Source organism: Heterocephalus glaber, unplaced genomic scaffold, assembly GCF_053883595.1.
Source record: "Heterocephalus glaber isolate CG9 unplaced genomic scaffold, H.glaber_assembly_v1.0 deba00001673, whole genome shotgun sequence".
Taxonomy (NCBI): domain Eukaryota; kingdom Metazoa; phylum Chordata; class Mammalia; order Rodentia; family Bathyergidae; genus Heterocephalus; species Heterocephalus glaber.
In genome coordinates this window covers 21,573,151-21,579,150 of record NW_028258410.1, presented here as the reverse complement: position 1 = coordinate 21,579,150, position 6,000 = coordinate 21,573,151, and positions in this window count along the sequence as shown.

Below are 6,000 nucleotides of genomic sequence, written 5' to 3'. Positions count from 1 at the left end.
CAAAAGATTTTAAACCAGGGATGGAGGAGAACACCAGCCCCATCACCGAGGATTCACCAGTGGGACCAACGCCACTGAAGGCTGCTCTGGGAGAAGGATGAGGGGGCCCTTGCTGGAGATACTGCATAAGCAGAACTTAGGTAGGTAGAAAGGAGGGAAAGAGGGGTCCAGGCCCAGGGAACAGAACTGCAAAGGCCCAGAGGAGAGAGACAGTGTATCATCCTGTGTGGGGAAATGTCAGATGTTTGTGCCACTGGGAACATGAACTGTAAAGGGGACGGAGCAGATATGTGACTGCTGAGGTGGCTGGTGCCAGACTGCAGAAGGCCCGGGCATGGTGCATCAAAGTATGTAGCAGTCAGCTCACCAGGCTGCTAACCAATCAGAAAAAAACAATGGCTGCACACAGCTGGGACACTTCGGCTGAATCTCTGCAGTGCCCCCAGGAGAAGAGGCCTGGACTTTAGCTGTGGTCGTGATCCCTGAAGGTTTCAACAGGGGAGTGACAGTGATTAGATTTACCTCAAAGGATCGCTTCAGCTGTCAAAAGAATAGTTTGGAGGGGCCAGAGTTGACTCAGGGAGGCTGGGCAGGAGGCTGTTAAGCCAGTCTGGCAGGGAGAATTGACAGGAGAGGGTGATTGATTGGATGTAGTGGCTGGGAAAGGGAGGGATGGTGGATAACAGCATAACTACGGCCAGCCCTGAGTGCCCAGGGCCATGCGTTTGGGAGGGCCGCATACAGAGCATCTCCTCAATGCACGAATCGCAGACCTACTACCAGGAAAGCACATTATCATCTCCCCTCCACAGATGGGGAAACTGAGTCACAAGGCGGCCTTGAGGTCCTGAGTGGTATGTCCAGGACTCGGACACAGTCTGACATCGTTGCAGGCCTTCAGGAGGGAGTCTAGGTTGCTGAGTGAGAGGGCTGGGCTGGGCTGGGGTGGGCTGGGCTGGGCTGGGCTGGTGGGATGAAAGGAGAAACCAGTGTTTGGTTTTCTAGAGAAGATGCTAAGTCCTAAAAAAGTGTTTTCTCCACCCCAGTGCAGCTGTCCAATGGGCAGGTGAATATGTGCATCTGGGGTCGAAAAAGAACTGAAAGCAAGTGAGAACTGACTGGAGCCTTATCCCCCAAAGGCGCCCCCTGAAGGCAGCTGAGATGACTCCAGACAGGGTGAGGAGGGAGAAAAGGCCCAGGTCAGGGCGGAGATCTAAGGGTGGCAGATGGACAGGACAGGGCAGTAGGAGGATCCCTTCTAGTGGGGTAAGGAGAATGAAGTCAATACAGATGCGCTGGTGTGGGAAGTGAACGTTACCCTAGAAGGCGCTGTGAGAAGTGCTTGGCAGTGCTCAGCTCTGGAGAGCACCAAGGCCAGCAGGGTGGTGGCATCCTCCTCCCAACACCCCCCACCCCGCCCCCCGGTCTCCTCCAGCCTTTCCTGACACAGAGCCCAGCCTGTATATGTGGAACCCAAACCATGCCTGTGTGTTTTAAAAACATCATTGGGAGGGCCAGGGATTTAGCTCAGTGGTTCCAGCACCTGCCTCGAAAGCACAAGGTCCTGAGTTCAATCCCCAGTACCAGCACAAAAACAAAACCAAAAAATCACCTGGAGAATAACGTGAAATTTAAAGTTATTTTGGTTTTTTTCCTCCATACTTAATTGTGTGTATGTGTGTGTTTAAATTAGCAAGTGTTGTCAAACAGATTAAAGGGCAGGTAGAGGCAGAAAAGCTGAAGGTGACAGAATGGTAAGCAGAGGTGGACAGCAGGAGAACGCAGGGTCAAAGGTCAGAGTCAGAAGCATGTGGAGCAGGGCATGACCCCAGATCCCCAGACCAAGCGCCATCCCCTGCCCCTGGGTGAAGGGATCCCATGTGAGGACAGAGGTGTTATGCTGCTGGTGACCTTATGACAGTGGTACTGGGGAGGGGCGGGCAGCAGATTGGAGTGGGTTAAGCAGTGAGTGGGAGAGAGAAAAAGCAAACTTGGTAAGCGAGCTCCAAAGGGAAGGAGGGAGGGGGCGCAGCTGGGAGAACCACGGCCAAGGGAGGGGTTCCCACAGGAGAGAGAAGCATACGTGCGTGTTCCAGGCTGACTCTGACACGGGCAGAAGGTAGGAGGTGACGAGGAGGAGTGGTCCCTGGGGGCGGGGGCTGAGAACACAGCCAGGCATCACTTCCTGGGCTCCTGGGGACGCCGTGGGGAAGCCGCCCCTCCAGGTCTTTCCTGTGTGGCTGTGCTTCTCAGGCTGACCACTAATCCTAGGCTTCCAGGGCTTTCTCTCAACTGCTCGGGGACACTGTGACAGGAACAGGGGACACTGGTGGCCGACTGACCGGGCTCATCCTCTGGCTGGCAGAATGGCCTTCAGTGCATCCTTTCCAGCCCTGCCCCTGGGCTTTGTCGCCTCCACGGTGCCCCAGGAGGCCAGGACTCCACCATTCAATGCCCCCTGCTGCCCCAGATGGTGATGTCTGGATTAGGGAAAATCTGTGAGGGACAAGGTGGCTCCCTGAGCTGCCCCAGAGATGGCTAGTATAGATGTCTTCACATTACCAGGAGAGGCTAGAATTGTTTTGAATTTTGCACTTGGAATTTTGTAAACTCTGGGCTCTGGGTCCACAACTCGAGTTCTAACCCCTAAGGAGGGAGGGAGAGACCATGGCTGGGGCAGGGGCTATGCTGGGCTCTAGAAAGCCATGCTCTGGGCCAGGTTGTGTCCCACCTCAGTCTGGAGGTGCAAAGTAAATTCTACACCTGCCTGGGCCGCAGCATTCTCATCTGAGACCTGGAGAAAGTCACTGCTCCCACGGTTTCAAGGTGATGGCTACGTGAGACAACACATACCACTCTTAGAACACAGCCAGCGTTCAGGATGTGATAACTATGATTATTATTCATAGGTACACCCTGGTCTCTTCAAATGCAAAATATATAAAAGCCACGACCCGGGAGTCTGTACTAGAGAAACTCTGGCAGGCGGACCAGATACAAACTTACAATCTGTCACTGCAGCACTGCATTAAGAAGAGAAAGAGGAAAATATCCCACCTGTCTATGGTAAGAGAGTGGACAAATAAAATACAGCACATTCATACCACAGAGCGCAGCCACCTAAATGGATGAGCCATATATATACATATATATACATATATATCAACATGGATAGCTTTCAAAAACATTGTTGGAGAGAAAAAAGCAAATTGCAGAGTGACACATCCAGCATGAATCCATTTACATTAAAAAACACAAAACAATGCTACTTATATGCTGTGGGTACATGTAATGTAGGCTGAAGGATAAAAATGGCATACAGTGACACATACCGAGCTCATCACTGAAATTAGCTCTGAGAAAGTGGGGACAAGACCAGATTGGAGGTGGCGGGAAAGGAACTTGAGCTTCTTGCCCTGGCATCCTGATTTCCAAGAGAATGGATGGCTATATTTCTTATAAAATTAGTTTTTAAAAAGAAATTAACAACTTTTAAAAGTGCCTGCCCTGCCTATTTCACTAAATTGTTTGGAGGATCAAATTATACGTGTGTAGAGAATGTGTAATTCATTTTCTAGTTGGAAGAGCATTTTTTTTTTTACCTCCACGCCCTTCTAGCCTCTCCACAAGGCTTGAAAGGATGGGTGATCATTTGTATTATGTGGAGGAGCACAGAGAGGTCAAGTGATCTCCCCAGCTCAACACAGTTGCTGTGGGGCCAAACTGGGATTCACACGGGGACTCCTGATTTCCATAATGTGGGTCCCTCTTCCTGCTGCTCAGGCTCTGGAGTAAAAACACCTTTTAAGCTGTTTAGATTAAGGATGGTGGGCCACCTTCTCAGGGGGCCTGCTGTCTCCAGGCAGAAGTCCCATAGCCTCACTTGCAGTGGCCCCAAAGATTGCAGTGGTGGTCTGGAGGCTGCCTGCCCCCCCCCACTATTTTCTGAGAGCCCTTGTGTGTTGGACTCAGAGAGACCTGGATTTGAATTCCAGCTGTGTCATTTGCCAGCAGGTGACCTGGAATAAGCCACTGCCTTGCTCTGCAAAATAATACCTAATTCTCAGGTTGCTATGGGCAGAGTACACAAGGCAAGCACCCCCGGAGTGCTGGTTTCTGCTCCCTTTTCCTCTTCTAACCATTTTCCCTCTGCTAGCAGTGGCCTGGATGGCCCAGGGCAGTGTCTGACACCTTCCTGAACCCTGTGTTGGCCATGGTGCCTGACCTAAAATACAATGGACCCTTGACTTGCGAACTCAATTTGTTCTCCAGGGCTGGTTGTAACTCAAATTGGTCAATGAAGGCTCAGGCTCCTCTACACAGCCTTCAAAGTCTCTCTCCTGTACACAGGCAGATCTCAGTGTCCTTAGAGAGACATTGGCCCAGGATTTCTTAATTAACCCCACACAGGAAAGAATGTTGTCATGCTCCTTCCAGAACTCTTTAAGGGTTAAATCTGTATCTGAGACCATCTGGAAGCACCTGTGGCTGGCATACGGGTCATAACTCAAGACTTTGGTCATAAGTTAAAACTAAAATTGCAGTCATAACCCAAACTATTCACATATCAGACCAGTCATAACTCGAGGGTCCACTGTAGGTGTTCACAGAAGTTTGTGACTTGGCCTCTGGAAATGTATGGGGCTAAGCTATTGATGATGACAAGAGAAGTCAACACAATCCAACTGGGGTGGCAGGCTCATGTATGAAAGTGAGCCCTCCCAGTCTCGGCCCATTTCTAGAGTTAGGTTGCTGGGGCCATCTTGAACTCTGCCTTGAGGGTAATGGGGAGCCACTGAAAGTTTAATCAGGGAAGTGACATGTTTAAATAGGTTTCATAAAAATATACTGTGCGGAGTGTGGCTTGAAAGGGACAAGCCCTGAGGCAGGAGACCTGTGAGGAGACAAACAGCTCAGGTGACACAGGGGGCCTTGAGATCCCTCCTCATCCTGTGAGGTAAGTGGGGGACTGGAGGAGGCCAAGAAAGAGTGGGGTGTCTGTCTGGAGTTTGAAAGATCCACTCAGTAGCATTTCATAGGATAGAGAGAAAATACACATATGAGAACGTGTTTTGTAAACTTAAGAAGTCTTTTCCACCCCCTCTGACGCTCCACTTGGCTGTCACAGCCCTTGTCAGGCAGACAACATCCCTGTACCTTTGTATTCAGGGAGCATTGACACAGGCCTCCAGTAAATTCCCAGCTCACCTGAATCACTTGGCAGAAACAAGTTTTTATGTCAACTCACAAACCGACCCATGTAAGCCCTCCGACAAACACAGGGCATATTATTGCCAAGGCAGGTGGCCGGCAAAGGGAAATGGTCAGCTTTTCTTTTTCTTGTTTGTCACAGTCACATCTGTCGACCTATGCCTGGCATTCAGGATAATATCACAAATGCCTGAAACTTCAGGCTCAAGGGAGAAGGAGGAGGGCAGGTAGAATATGGCCAGGGTGAGAGAGGGTAATTGTTTATCACAGCCAAAGCTGCTATGCTTCTGAACACTTCCTGAATGCTGGGCACAGGTATCCATTCCTATGCCTGTCTCTGATGGGGTGCTGTCTTTGCATATGGTTTTTTACAGATGAAAGGATGCAGACCAAGGAGCTGAAGCATCTCTGAAATTCCCCCAGCTCCAAGGTCCACTATGACAGCTCCCTCCACTCACCAGACTTGATGAATACCAACACCTTCCTTTTTGTCCCCAAAGACACCGACACCAGTGATTTTCAGGTGATCACTTCTTGTATTCAAAACAATAATTATTGAGCGGCTACTCCATGCTCAGCATGGAGGAAGGAGAATAGCAATAGAAGGGCAGGTCAGGTGACAGAAATGGGTGCCTAAGAGGCCGAAGACTTTGCAGGTTGGATTTCAGAGCAGATTAGCCAGCCCAGGGACAGAGGGGTCTAGAAAGAGTGGGTGGGGATGGGGGTGGGGCAGGTGACCAGGAGAGGCAGCAGTGGAGTCTCACTTTCTTATTTATTACCTCTGGGCTC